The 15,530-nt window shown below is 39.2% G+C and overlaps 1 long non-coding RNA gene across 3 annotated transcripts in view; it reads left to right on the top strand.

Annotated features, from left to right (window-relative positions):
• The window catches only part of LOC130549282 (uncharacterized), a 54,353-nt gene that overhangs the window by 31,196 nt on the left and 7,627 nt on the right, over nucleotides 1-15,530 (top strand). The window contains exons 3-4 of one of the 3 annotated variants that reach the window (XR_008962153.1): nucleotides 9,299-9,387; nucleotides 13,506-13,613. This is a non-coding gene — a long non-coding RNA (uncharacterized LOC130549282). Of the gene's footprint in view, nucleotides 1-9,298; nucleotides 9,388-13,505; nucleotides 13,854-15,530 lie in introns of those variants that run through there. The other 2 variants (XR_008962152.1, XR_008962151.1) reach the window with 2 other exon arrangements.

Below are 15,530 nucleotides of genomic sequence, written 5' to 3'. Positions count from 1 at the left end.
TGTGAGTGGTTGACGTGCATATTCGTTTCTAATCAGCTTTTTAAGTATTTGAAGAATTTAACTTATTAGTTCGTTAGTTTGCTTTGTTATTGTTGTTGCTTTTTTCATAGACCAAAATTGAAACATTGAAACACCGTTGACCAAATATGTCTCACGTTTATTTTGAAAATCAAATGATGATTAAAAATGTCTGTCTTGCACGAGTAATTAATGCTCAAGTGTGGTTAGTGGGTCTAAACTCTTTGAATGTCCCCCATGCGCTCTCGTCAGAGACCCCGCAGGAATGTAAAGGGCTTGTTTCCCTTTCGTTCAGACCCCAGGACCAACTCAAGCGTTCAACTGTAAGTGACGGAACGCAACGCTTTAGGCACGATTCACATTTCGCGTCTTTTCCGCGCGCATATTCGTTATTTTAAATGTAGACGCGTGGCGGTCGCGCGGTCGCGCATCGAGATGAAAAAATCTCAACTTTTCAGAAAGCCGCAAGCGCACCGCAGGTCATGTGACAAGAACCAACCAGCCAATATAGACAAGCTCAGTGAAGATGGAGACACAGATGATCACAGCATAGCTAAATAGCAGAGTTATTGCAAGGTGTTTCAGTGCATATAATCCATATATCCTCTGTTTATACCTCCTCGTCTCAACGGCTATCGTGGCCCATGGTTGCTTAGCGACGACAGACGCCAGGAGAGCGCAAAGTCTAGAGATAGGATAACGCAGTGCAGCTCGCGTTTTCCGCGCGATTTTAGACGCGAAATGTGAATCGGGCCAAAAATCAAACGACAGTCTGAATTAAGCGCGTTTGCTTGTGAATCGGGTTTCGTTAAGTTTTAATTCAACCAAACGAATGCGTGTTAATACACATGTCATTAACACACACAATAAAATTGCACAAATTGAATGCATGATTGAATAAAAGATTTTAACCAAAAAGATTTTTCAATACCTGATGTAATAAAAATCGAATGATGAAATCAACAGTGTGATGTGGGTGTTGTTGGTTATATGAGAGATGGTGAAGGGTGTGCTGCCGGGTAAGGCCATTTGATTGTAAATAAGAGAGTTCACACGCCGATCGAGTGACTAGAGGAACAGGCGAACCATTTGAATCAGGTGCCTATCTCCCTATCGAGGAGATCAGAGCTCAGCCAAATGACATCTCTCTCTGAAAAGCCAATCTAGTCGCGGGATGAGATTTCACTGTCTTTGCGCTCAACCTGCCCGATTAACATAAGAAACAAAGAGGGTCCCATTAAAACATGCAACAGTTGGTGGGCAGTTATGGCATTAGGCCTATGTGCCAACAACCCAATGCTGGGCTCCCTCCAAGCAATTCGCTCTCAGAAACAAAGCTGAAGTTGCAATCACTGCGTTTTGATTTATTGATATCAGCTTGCAAGTCGCATACAAGTTGTGTTTATATAATTAATGATTATTTACAATAACAATATGTACAATGTGCAAAGGTAAGGTTCATAAAGTAATGACATGGCGCTCATTTGTATATTTATGTAATTAGTAGTATAATTACTTGAAAATAAAATGTCTGTCATTATGTAATTATCCTCGCCTCTCTTTCTTCTGTGGAACACACAAGAAGATATTTTAAGAAATTTCTCAGTGGTTTTGTGTCTATGCAGTGGAAGTTAATGGAGTTCAATGTTGTTTGGTTACCAACATTCTTCTAAATATATTTTTTGTGTTCTGCAGAAGAAAGAAAGTCATACAGGTTTAAATGACATGATTGGGTGAATAATATACTTTTTCTCTTTATTTCTTCTTTTTGGGTGTCATTTATTGTTTTTCCTTTCTTCATAAAACACCAATATTTTTCTGATAGTTATATTTGATATTAAACCAAAAAAATTATTTAAAAAGCTAATAATATTATTATAATAAATCAATTAATAATAAATATGTATTTAATTCAGTTTAAGTTTATTTAGGTGGCTTACAGGGAGAAAAAAATGCAATGAGTGCTTGTTTATTTGATCTAAGAACCTGTAAAACTTTCGCTGCACCAAGAAAAACTAGCAGAGCTGTTTATTTGTATATTGATTATACAGTATGTCTATTATGTTGTTTTGCTATGTGTGGAATATGACAGGGTACCAATTAACATATTTTTGAATTGCACCTGCCAACATAAAGTTCATAAGTCGAAAGAGAAGCGTAAAAACGCTTTTTGATTTGATTTTACTATATTATATGGTCATATCATATCCTGACTTGGGAATGGATTGTTATTTTTTTTCACTCTTGAAATGACACAGTAATTGTGTATTATGGTGAGCTTGCTCTCAACATGAAGTCAGTGCTACTGTGGATTAGATTCATTCATAAGACCCATGTACAGATTAAGAGTAAAGACGTTAATGAATGTTTTTTTGGAGGGTTAATGAATGCCTGTGCATGGGTTAGGCAACCCTGGGTTCCCCGTCCATACAACAGCAAGTGTGCAAACTCTTAACCTTGTGTAAATTTTTTATTATACCTAATAACCTCTCAGTAGGTTCAGAGAATACTGAAAATTCATCCTTGAGTCTTTTCCGCTTTTGGAAACAAAATCAGTGTTGAAAAAAGTTCATTGTGACAGCTGAAAAATGACCTGAAAGGTCCACTTTTAATGAATATCTCCAAACTGCGAGTATATAAAATTTGATCAATGTTGTCTTTCATACGGCTCTTCTTATTAATATTCCTTTTCTGAAGTTGTAAATCATCTTTGATGTTTTGTTTCCCTTGTGTCAACCTCTGTATCATTGCTTGGCAGATTATTGTAAAGTTTGCATCCCCTTTTCAGCCTAAGTAGGATAAGCATGGAGTGGCCTGTCACCGTGGAAACTGCCAGAACAATTCAGTTGAAGTTTGAAGAGGTCAGCTTGCAGGGTCAACAACCCCTGCCTCTGCCTGTGCCAGCTTCTGTTGAGCCTGGGACATTTTGGGGGAGCGGTAGCTCAGCCTAACCCTGGGTGGTAGGCAATTCTAAGACTGATATACATTTTTTGAGTCAGTTTGCGGCCTAGGCTCTCCAGGTAGCCTGCAAAATCGATTTTAACCCCATGACCCTGTCTTGGAGAAGCACAGTTGACAACCTGGGTGAGAATTTAGCTGGGCCTGACAGATCTGCTGCTCTAAGAGTAAAAGAGGGTTCGAGAGATTCATCTCATCGACTATGAGCTAGAAGTGGTTATTAAAACCTTATTAGAAGTTTGAAAGGTTTACTTCAACTGACTAAATGTGTTCAGCCTTACAAAATGTATTAACCCAAAAGCAATGTAAGTCTGAAATCTCATGGCAATTTGTGACAAGTTCCCAACCATGTTATCATCTTGGACCAATGGCAGGCAGTCAGGTGTTTAACAGTTGTAGGAAGTTGAAGGAACACAATCTTCTCATGACAATTCGCAAGTTCAAATAAAGTTTTTAGGTATGAACGAGAGCGTAACGTAACACAACACAACATAGCAGAACATATGATAGGCCGCATTTCAGCACCCGGATGAAGGATTCGTGTCTACTCACTTTCAACAAGGCCAAACTACATTTGGCCCTGAAAATCTGAGTCAACTTGCTCGGTGATTTGAAATGATTTCGGCCGGTCACAGGGGAGATGGCGCGATCAAAGGACAGACTCACCACGCAGATCAGAGTCCGGACTCCTCTCTCGGGGGCCGATTCCATCTGTCACATTTAACAGACTGGGGCTGTCTGGTGGGCACTCAGCGAGCGAGTGAGGAGTGTGGCAAGCGTGTGCCAGATTGTTGCTGATTGTATTTGATTGCATTTGAGTGCAGCTTTGCCGATGGGTCTAAGAGCTGGTATCATCCCACTCTTGTCACATCACGATGGAAAAAAAGGGAAACACTGCTCAGAAACGTTGGACCCCTTGGTAAGTCTTAGGGAGAAAAAGTATTCTGTTATCTGGAGAAGATAATACTCAGAGAATGCTCGCAGTGTGATTGTTGATGTGGTTATGACAGAAGTGAACCGTGATATACTCATAGCTTGGGTGCAGAACATCTCGGGTGCTCTCTTTACTCCTGTTAGGAGTTCAAGCTGTTATTACAGCGTCAGGGAACTCGCTCGTGGCTGAAATGAGTGACAGAATGTTTGCTGGGTGTGTGAGCGTGTGTAGGTTTGTTTACCTCAGCATAATGGCACCTTCGCCACCATTTTTTGATTCATTAGCCGTACCTATGAGTGAAACCTACACTTTGCTACACGGCCTTTCTTTGTACATTTTGAAGGTAAAGGCAAAAGTGTTTCTAGGTAAACATTTTATCAAGGTGAAAAATTGTAAGGTGGCCTCCAATTTCCTTCCCTTTTTATCGCTTCAATGGTTGTCGATGTTCAAAATATTAATACTTCGATTTTTGAGATCTTTATAGACTTATGTGAGCTTTGACTCTTTTGTCTCCAAAACACATTTATCTTAAAGGTCAACATGAAGTAACGTTCACAAGCAATTTTACTTCCACAATGATTTTTGAGTGAAATGTTCGATGAGAAAAATACTATATGGACTGGATTTGAATTTGATGGTGAAATGTGGTCTTTTTATGACTCAAGTGCCTTATACATGTTTATTCAATAATAAGATATTAATGAAGCCAACTATCTTTTTTTGTTGTTGTTCAAATTTCCACTAAAATGTCTACCCGTTCTCATCGATCTGTGCATAAATAACATGCTGTTTCAATATCGTATAATACATATGGCAAAGCTCAATTGTGCGTGCATATGATATGCCAATGTTTGCGTGATCCTCGGTGGAGAGCAGCCACTTTGAAACGTACATGAAGACGAAACACTGAAATAATTAAAATAGTACCGTTAGGTTTAGGGTTTGGCAGGCTAAAACACGCTAAAATTGGTGTATCATATGCACGCAAAAATTGGCGTTATATTCACGCACAATTGAACTTTGGCGTACGTATTACACGATATTGCAACATCGCATGTTATTTATGAGAATGGGTTCAAATTTTTGATTTCCACTAAAGTATAGTCCCTGACATGTAAACACAGATAACTGTAGGCCTATACACATGCTGCACAGCGATAAGCAGATTTTTAATCAAACAGGTTTTTCACATTATCACCAGTACCATATTTTGTATTTTAGCACAACAGTAGCTCTGTATCGACCAATCAGCATCCATCCTTTTTATAACACCAAATGGAGCATGTTGTTATAAAACAGAGTACGATTGCCATTGATTTCTATGGAGCTGTTTTGGCTTATTGGGCTGTTTGTGTGTGTGGATATGTGTGTGCTAGCGTGATGATTAATGAGGTATTTTTGGCAAGTTGGCATTACTCATCAGTGCCATGATGGTTTTGTTTCAAAAGTGCTGGAGTTAGAGAAAGAGGGATTTTAGCCCATCAGCAGTGTGTGATGTCAGCACACAGGACAACAAAAGAGAAGTCCAAATCCATGGTGTTTGCAGCATTACAGGGGCCCAGGCCGGGCTGAACACAGGCCCTCTTTTCACGGGGACAAACATACCAGAGCCTACACGCACACACTCCTGCAGCGTCTCTCAGCAACCTCCCCACAAACTGTCTTCTAAGGCCGTGTGCATTTGCATTTGTTCATGAATTAAATAAATGATTGCGTTAAGGTAGAATGTAATCATGCAAAATGTTGTTAGGTTGTTGGGGGTTATTTTATTTAGATTGTTGTAACCTAATATTGTTATCCTGAGTGAAACTGAAATTTCCACTTGAAACGGTACCTGGAAATAACTATGGTGTTCATGGAAAATGAAATCCATATGTTTTTCTGGATTCAAATTGTACGTTTTAGTAAATTAGTGGTTAATTCTGATGAATTCTTTCAATTTATTTTTTGTGATCTGCTTTTGCCCCAGTGAGAGTTGTGTTGAGTTGTCACATCGTACGAATGAACATAACCATGTAAATTAAGTTCTCCCATGAGATCATATTGAATCAAGACACGCTGGAGTGAAACCTACTATAAGTCACAGATTCACACAACAAATTCAACACTGACCAAAGGATTTTTTATCATGGCTCAGCTTTGAAAAAATGTATGTTATTCTATGAAAAAAGACATGCTACAAACTATTTAATTGGGTTTGCACTTAAAATATAGAGTTGTAGATACTGTTATGTCTGTTATGTTAACTGTTATGTCATTGTAGATGGATATGCGTGCCATTTATTCATTTTTAATGTGCGAGATGAAATGTTAACAGAATTAGCAACACTTGCACACGCTTGTTTGTTTAATTCTGTGCCTGTAACAAACCAAAGCCTATTGTGTTTTCACTTTCAAATCTTGATTACATACCAAACTATGACTTATGAAGGAAAAGCAGATGGTTAATATGCCACCGAAATGTTTCTCTTGCTAATTTTGGGGGAGCTTACAAGCAATTTGTGATGAGCAAATAAATGTACCATAACAGTGGTTTGTTATGTGACCTAAATATAGATAGAGCTTCTAATAACAAAACATTTTCATGCTGAGTAGAAATTATAGTTAGGCTAGTAGTGGTATCACAATTCACGTCAAGATAGCGACCTCTGACAACCTAGCAGAGCGAGATACCTACCCAGACCTGATCAACTCGCAGTGTTTACCGGTTACTTTCCATTCCTTGTAGTTTTTTTTCTAAGCTATTAGAAACAAGAGATGGGCACCGTAGGAGCGGCAGGGCTGTGCCGTTTTCTCTCATGTCATTTGTAAAGGGCTTAACCCTGCTTGGACCTGTTTATTTGCATCCCTCAATAAGTTTCTCTCATTCACAATGGCAAAAACACGCTACTGTACCCCGATAAAGCCAGAAAACACAGTCAGCGATGGCATGAACTGACTCTGAAGGACGGGTATTGTGGATGTTGCCAGTGCCCAACAAGCCCTCTTTATGATGGGAGAAATTATGATGGCCATGTTGAGCGGTGGATATGTGAGATTGCTGGTGGCAAGCAAGATAAGTCGAGTAATTGTCACTTACTGTAACTGCGGCTTCCATTCATTAATGGCCCGTGTCTAATAAACTACTGGAGGAAAGAAGACCAGCTGTACTCCGATGCCTCACACAAGGCAGCTCTTTCTCTTTCACGACCCTAAACTTTGTCAAAAGGCGAAACTGTCTATGAGGCGCTCTGTGATTCAACAAGGCCAAACAGAGATTCCAATAGAGGTTTGTCTTGGGGAGCAAACAAGGCCTTTCATTTTGACTCTGTAACGAAAAATAGGCCGTTCACGAGGGACAGCAAAAATTGATGTGGCTTCTTTTAGACTATAGTACCAGTTAAGTAAACTGGCAAACAAACAATTCAGAGACTGACGAGATACTTGATACTTGTACTTTACTAACATGTCTCTATTATTTGAAGTAATAGTTGTCATACTGCCAAACAGGTTCATATTCCATCCCTAAAAGAAAAAGCACTTGATTGTACTTTGACTTACATGTTTGTATTGTAAAATAACCGTAATACAGTAGTGAGAGGTGACTTTTAGAATAACGGAAATTAAATAGAACAGTGGGTAGGGGATGCTGAAATTGCTACTCATTCTAGAGATACACAAACCAGATACATTGTGTCACCCATTAATGAAAGCCCTCCGAATCCAATTCTAACATGTATTCTTATTTACAATTGAAGGAATTCAATGGGAAATTCCTTTTCTAGGGTGATGGCAGAGGGAAACCCTTCGATTTGGGGTGTCTTTGCTGGATCATGGTGGGCTATTGTGATTCCCTCTCAACTTTCTCTCATGTACCATCTGATGGAGGGTTTGGAATGTGGCAAGTCCTTGTGAACTATTTCCTTTCTTTTCCAACAAAATGTTTGCTTAAGGAAAAGTAACTTTTCCTCACTTTTCAAACTGTCCAAAGATAACTTATTGCCTGAGAACAATGTCAATCTTATGGGACAATTAGGAGGCCCTTGCAATGTCTCACTATAAAACCAATGTAACAAACATATTTTGATTCAAATCCAAACTTCAAAAATCCTATTTCTATTTATGTCTCTTTAGCATCCGTGGCTGTGCGGTTAACGTCAAACCCATCCGCATGGACGTGGGTTTATATTTGTAGAGCAATATCATTTTTGCCGGGGCTCAAACAGAACTCCCACAAGGATATTTGCTGTCATTAACTGAGCTCATGGCAGTTTAGCACAAACCAATTAAGACTCATGGTTTGCTTATCCAGTTGTTATGTTCCTTCGAGCGCTATTGTGACTAAGGCCATACATCCCATTGTTTTCAAATAATGAATGATTCCTCGGTTTACTTTGGGCTAAACTGGGATATAAATTTAAGGCGGCCATAAGAATGGGCGAGATATTCTGCAAACCACAATTCAAACACCAACGCTCTAATGACAAATGACGAACTTCAGAAGGTCACAATTAAAGTCAACAAAAGTGTTGTACCACTGTCACACTCCTGGATCAGTCCAATAAGCCACTGAGGAATGTATGAAAGTAAAGAAAGGATAAGCTGAAGAAGGTTAGCTGAAGAGTTTTAAAAGATAGTTGGATTATTAAATCCGAGGGAGAAGTGGTATTGTCTGTCGCGAGCGTCTTCTAGACTTGCAACCATCTGCGTGTATGGGACTTTAACCCACATATTTGGGAGGGATCAATAGATGCTTGCTAAAAGAGCTCTCTCTCGCAGTTTTTAACATACTCCTTGAAGGGGGAGTGAATCAAGGGTCTTTGTCCTGATAGGGGGCAAACAGTGGGATCCAACAGGAAAGGAAACACACGCCCACTACTCCAACAACAGCAGGAGGAGAAAGAAAGCCCATTACATGCTTGAAAATCAGCCCACTGCCATTATTTTATGCCCTCGCTTTCAGACTACAAGTACACAAGTTGTGAGATGGGCGGATGAGATTTTCCTTGAGTCAGACATCATAGATTTCCTGAATGAACCTGCAATTGTGGTTCTGTATTGTTGTGTTTTGTTGAGTGTCACATATAATAAATGAAAATGAGGTAATACAATGAAAGGGAAGTTGATATCAATAGCACACGTACACAGATATGTGTCACATAAGCCTTGCAAGAAAACATGTTTACTCGAAAACCCGGAGTAGAAAAACTTGAACTGGTTAGAACTGATTCATAAACTGCAGCATGCCTGAGAATATGCAATAACAGATTCCTAACCACTGGGGACACAGCTGCAAAGTCTGCGATGAACAATTGCAGAAATATCTACTATGAATTCTCAGCCAAGTTTAATAACAGTAGATGTTTGACTTGATTCTTCCCTTCTCTCTTTCTGTTTTTTTTTTGCTAGGTTTTTTCTTCCAAGCATGGCGGTGATAATTGGATTGTGTGGACACCTGTATGAGTGCAGTATATCCAGGGGATTAGAGGATGTGATGGGTGAGTCAACTTAAATTATTGTCACGTTAACCCGTACAACTGGCAGCCACAACCCCCTGCTACTTACTAAAATAAGGTCCTAGAACTTCTCCAACTTCAGAAACAACCATAACATCACAGCATTGTTGTTTTCCATGCTGTCTGCAATCTTATCAGAACGCATCTGTGACCTATTTCACCCACTATATGAGATAATAACCAGCTTTAGATAAGTTAAGATAAGGTATGATCTATTGGCCTTTTACCTTTAAAGGCAGTCCAAAAAATATTGTATAATTTCATCTTTATAATACATAATACTTTTTAGACACTGCTGCCAGCAGCTCTTGTATAAGCCAGTCTGGGCGGCCATCTTTAGCAAGAGTTTGTAAACAGAGCACAGAGTGTGTAGAAGGGGAACAGAGGTGCTGAAAGACGAGACAGCAATAGTGAAACTCAAGCCGGTCGTTGGCATAGGGAAGAAGGGGGGGTTGTTTGACCACCGGGATGAGCGATGAGCTGACGGTCCCATCAGAAAGCACTGCCACGGCAACTGTGTGGATTCACTAGGTGTCGTCTAGGCAGGTAATTCATCAGCCCATGCAGGCCTGGGCCTCTGAAAACTTCCCATGGTCACTTCTGAGTGCGAATACGTAATGAGCTGGAGGGCTCCACATTTGCCACGGCTGATTAGACGAGAACAATAGGCCCAAACAGAGCTGGCAGCACTCACAATGGGGACTAGAAAGCCTCAAGGCATTGCCTCCATATTTCTAGAAGAGGAACTTTGTCGCCAGACTTCCGAAAGTGGGTATAAAGCTCAAGTGTGCAAGTTTTTTGTTAAAATACTTTTTTTCCGTGAATACACAGTAAATACATTATTTAAAAAGTTAATAAAATAATAATACTTTATTCATTTTTGTTGTATGATGGTGTAAGAAATGGTTGTTAATTTATTTCTATGTGATTGCTAGAGTAATTTCTGGCCTATGTCAAAAATTCCAAACTCAAGTCTTGTATCATATTCTGTTTCTATAAATTCTTTGTAATTCTGTGTAAATACAGCATGTAATTCTATTTCTCACTTGAGTTATCATCGACGAGACCAAAATGATACATCTGAATGCTTAGAAAAGTTCACAGTTTGCACAATGTTGACGTGTTGTTAGTCATTTACAAATGGGGTAGGACTGTTGAAGAGTTTAGTACTTTGATACTGAAAGCTATAATCCATAACTTTTGCCTCTCTGTCTCCATCTCTGTTTGAAACATGAAATTCAGGTTTCTTCACATAATTATCATTACGTGTGTTAAAATCGAATGACATCAAACTGACGGTTGACCCCAGAATTATACCCAACAGATGAACTTATAAATCATTATTATAGGGTTACTGTGTCTACACCAGACGTGACCGGCGCGGCATGATAACAGCTTGTTCTAAATAGGATTGTCATGTCTCCCCGCATCCAGTGTGGACAAAATGTAAAACTATAATAGGTTCTAATGCGTTCTATTGTCTTTTATCGTGTCGTATCGCAAAGCGTCCGGTGTAGACATGGTGTAAGGCTACAGTTTTAAACACTGATTTTTTATTTACTAGCTCTGCAAGTCCCTGTGATCCTGTAGTTAACATTGTTTTTACTTCCATAATCTGACGCATTTCTGAGTAAAACCGAATATCAAATGAGAAAAATAGTGGGTGTGACTTGTGTTTTCCATTGCGAATGGATTGGATGTATAGACGGTTTCATCAGACGTACAGTCTGTGTTTGGTAATAATATAACAATTTATTTCATATTTAAAGTACATTAATATTCATTAATATTCATATTTTATTCTATATTAATTGTATTCAATTAAATTAAAACTACTTTGATTATTTGCGAAGGTCTACTGGAAGTTATGTTTGGGCCACATAACGTTTGTTTATGTTGTTGCTGCTGAAACCGTCAATAAAAACACGCACTGCATTTAAAAATGGAACTGGCAGCAGACTGACAGAGGGTAGGAGTTAACGAATGCTCCACTCAAGCCGTCTAACTGATGTCATCGGAGATGGATAGCCACTAGAGGGCAGACGTGCATTTTTAGATTTTGATTGAAGATTATGAGGGCACATGATTTTGAAAAAGAGAATGACCCATCACAGTGATAAGCTATTTAACACTGCAATATTGCATAACAAAATAGAAATTGTCATTTTTATTTCACCGGGACTTACAGATTGTAGCTTTATTCTACGGAGCCCTTTTAGCGACATGGTGGTGGAAAAATGAGTGGGAAGAGAAAAATATTTTTTAAAGCTTTTGCGTGATCTCGCAAAAGTTTTGCGTTCCCCGAGAAACATTGCGTTCCCTCGCAAAACGTTTGCTTTCTCTCGCAAACATATTTGCGTTATCTCGCAAAACTTTTTCTTCCCCCGAGAAACATTGCGTTCCCTCGCAAAACTTTTGCGTTCTCTCGCAAACATATTTGCGTTCTCTCGCAAACATATTTGCGTTATCTCGCAAAACTTTTGCGTTCTCTCGCATACATATTTGCGTTATCTCTCAAAACAATTTGCGAGTTCGGACAAACACTTCATGTTTAATGTCCCGCTGGCAGAATTTAAGACTAGCTCAGTACATAAACATCGGTCTATAGTCGCAGATTCCCGGACCAATACGGATCAATTTATATTCTCGTTTTGAGGAAGACTAGGTTGTAGATCCTTGTCTAAGGAATTAGGTGTTAGTTTTGTTATAACAAAGTTAGCTCACGAGTTATTGGTCCAGGAATCTACCATGAACCGCTCCATTGTTAATGTACAGAGCAGGACAACAGGACGTTTGAATGTTTTGCGAGATAACGCAAATATGTTTGCGGGGGAATGCAAAAGTTTTGCGAGAGAACGCAAACATTTTGTGAGGGAACGCAAAAGTTTTGCGAGAGAACGCAAAAGTTTTGCGAGGGAACGCAATGTTTCTCGGGGGAACGCAAAACTTTTGCGAGATAACACAAAAGCTTTAAAAAATATTTTTCTCTTCCCTTTCATATTTTTTCCACCCCATGTCCCTAAAAGGGCTCCGTATTATTCAGGGTTTTGTTCAGAATTTCTAAGTTTGAGCAATGATAAACAGTTACGCTTAATTTAGCAAGCACAGCTAAAGACATATTGAAATAAATACTCATTGTTGATTAATTGTGTGCAGTATTAATGTTACTTTTTATAGCTACATTAAAATTAACAGTCCTTTTCTGACCCACCAAAAATCGTGATAATCTTAAATAAGCAATTAGTAGGCCTGGAAAAGAAATCCACTTCATTAGTGCCTTTTGTTTGACAAAGAGGAACTGGCTTGTGCGGCGCTTCCAATCTCCGCAGAAACAGTATCTCTTTGAACGTGCTCCACAAAATGAGTTTCTGTATCAGTTGGACACCGTTTTGCAGTCGACTTTAAAAATAGAGCTGATGGGAGGGAAGTCCCTGTAATATTTATTGAGGGTGATCGAAATCCACGATCCACTGACTAGGAATTCTTCCTTCCTGTTCATCAGTATTTACATATTATTTCAGCGCGGCCAGGCGACGAGGTGCTGAAATAATTCACGCTTAATTGTATTTCATAAATCATATTGGGTACCCCTTCAGAATAAGCTCCCTGTAACAAAATGATAAAATGGCCAATTATGAGAGAATTCCAGGGTTCTTAATTTACTAAACATACTCAAGAGAGCGTTTTGGAGCACGCCAGATTTGACTCCTTTTTGAATACTGTTCCTATACATTACACTGCATACACATACACATATTCACATTCACATTTATGCATTTGGCAGATGCTTCTATCCAAAGTGGCTAACGGTCATTCAAGGTATCTGCATGTTATGCAGAAACATATGCAAAACTAAAAAATATAATAAAATACAATGATGGTGTCTCCTGTAAGTGTTCTATAGAAATACACATCATATTTACTAAATGTTACTATTATCAACTGACCAGCCCCCCTCCATTGGCCACACTAGACCCCAAACTAGTATTTGCAGTCTAAACTATAGGCTTTTAAATGCAAATAACTTGAGTGATAGTGAGAGATAGCACCTCCATCACTCTCAGAGCTGCTCAGATTTCTAATCACAGTATTTGTTTTAGATGTTGCAGGTTCTGTCCGAACCCGTGGCTGCATGCGCCTGCAACGCTTACCTACAGGTCACCTACGGGAGGGTCAGACCTGCAGGCGTCATCAACTTTGACCTTAGGGTGAAAGCAAGTGTTGGATCGGTGTTTAAATAATTGTGTTTACTGTATATAGAATGTATGTAAATATAGTAATTTTGTTCTGTGTGACCGAAGTGAATATTGTTTTATAATGTAAGATAGAAGATGGTCTTCAAAAAAATCCTTATAATCTTTTGAAACCACAAAGTCTTGTTTTTTGTTTGATACACTCAATGACCAATAAAAAGAATGCTTTAAAACGTTTGTGGATTGCTTTGTATGTTGTTCTTTTTTGAGAGATTTGATGCTTTTAATCTTTATTTCAGCTCCTAGATTTACTGTTTTTGTTTTACAATCCAAAATGTTACAATCCAGTTATTATTTAATAAAACCATAGCTAAGATACTAAAGGGATAGTATATAATTTATTTGATATAATATATTTTTAGTTGTTTAGGGGGGTGAACTGTCCCCCAAATTTAAATTGCTTTTTTAATAATTATTTATTATTTATTTGTTTGTTTTTGTGGTCTAATAATAGCCCAACAACTGTTGTCTGGGTCATTTCTTTTTGTTTTATATAAAAGTTTTAGATTGTACTGTTTTTGTTGTTTTTATTTATTTATTTGATCATTACGATTTGTATTTGAACGTTTGGGAATAAATTAATAGTAATAATATTTCTGTAACCAATTGAGCTTTTAAAGTGAGTGGCCACTGTTGCATTCTATAGAGAGAGATCCTTTTGGATCCGACCAATCATCTGCAGCAGGTAACGTGATTGGACGAAAGGTAACGTGTAGTTTGAGACTGCATTGTATGTAAATTAAGACAGTATATGAGTCATAATTAATCTTAATGTAGAATCTATCATTAGAAAACAACACAGAGAAGGTGTAACACGAGAAGTCTTATAGAGTATCAATGTAGCAGCCCTGCGGTGCTGAAACTCTGTCACATTACCCACTCTCTCTCTCTCTTGCTTGCTCGCTCTCTGGCTTGCTCTCTCTTTCTCTCGAAGCTCCGAGGCCAACGCTGCACTCTCTGCATTCACCGCTCTCTTTATTTAAACACAAAGTGTTGTGCAATGCTGGTCTCCATCATCTTCCACCGCTTCCCTTTCCTTCCATCTACGTTCATATTTGGCCATTCTGGCATTTACGGTCACACCTCAAGTACTTTTTGTGAGAAATGATATTAACTCACATGACTGACTGTTTTTGGACTGAGTCCATTTGTTATGAAGTGGAAGTGGACGTCAAGGCCCCGACAAACCAACCAACCCATGCTCCATCTCCAATACTGCCACATCGCATCCTACATTTTCCCAGGTTAACACCAAATGTTATTAAAGCGAGTTGACCGTGGGGTCAGCCTGAGAGCAGCCCATGAAAACAAACAATTAATTTGGCACGGAGGTGTAATGGGATGATCTCCCGGCAGGGCCGGATCTATTGTTGAGCTGGAATTAACCGTGGCAGGTCATGTGTCACTGGGCGCTGACCTCGGTCCATTCACTAGCCCACACTTGCATTAGCCATGGCCCGGCAAGGGGTCAAACACGGTTACAAGCCAACCAAACACCCCTCCCAACACACAAAACACACAGTCCTTTACACTCGCTGCCCACTCGGTGCAAAGCTTCTGCCAAACAAAGGCACGGCATTACCGTGGATGTCCCCGCGGATATGTGGTGGCATCCAATGTTGTCAGCAAGATGTTCATCTCCTGTGAGGTGAAATATAGAAATTCGAAGTGAATCATCATTTAAAATCGGAAGTCACTTTTGCTCACCTTTCATCGTGTTTGCTGTGACATATCCAGCACAGGCCACTTATCCGAATCATTTTATGCTGTCCATCTCCTGTAATTTCTTAGTCTCATTGGATGTCAGTCATCCGAGGTGAAAGTTCTGGTACACGGCGGATAGAAAGAGGCGGTTGGTACGCCGCTCCGCCT

Source organism: Triplophysa rosa, linkage group LG25 (genome assembly GCF_024868665.1).
Source record: "Triplophysa rosa linkage group LG25, Trosa_1v2, whole genome shotgun sequence".
Classification (NCBI taxonomy): domain Eukaryota; kingdom Metazoa; phylum Chordata; class Actinopteri; order Cypriniformes; family Nemacheilidae; genus Triplophysa; species Triplophysa rosa.
The sequence above is the reverse complement of the archived record's forward strand: the minus strand, read 5'-3'. Positions and strand labels throughout refer to the sequence as shown.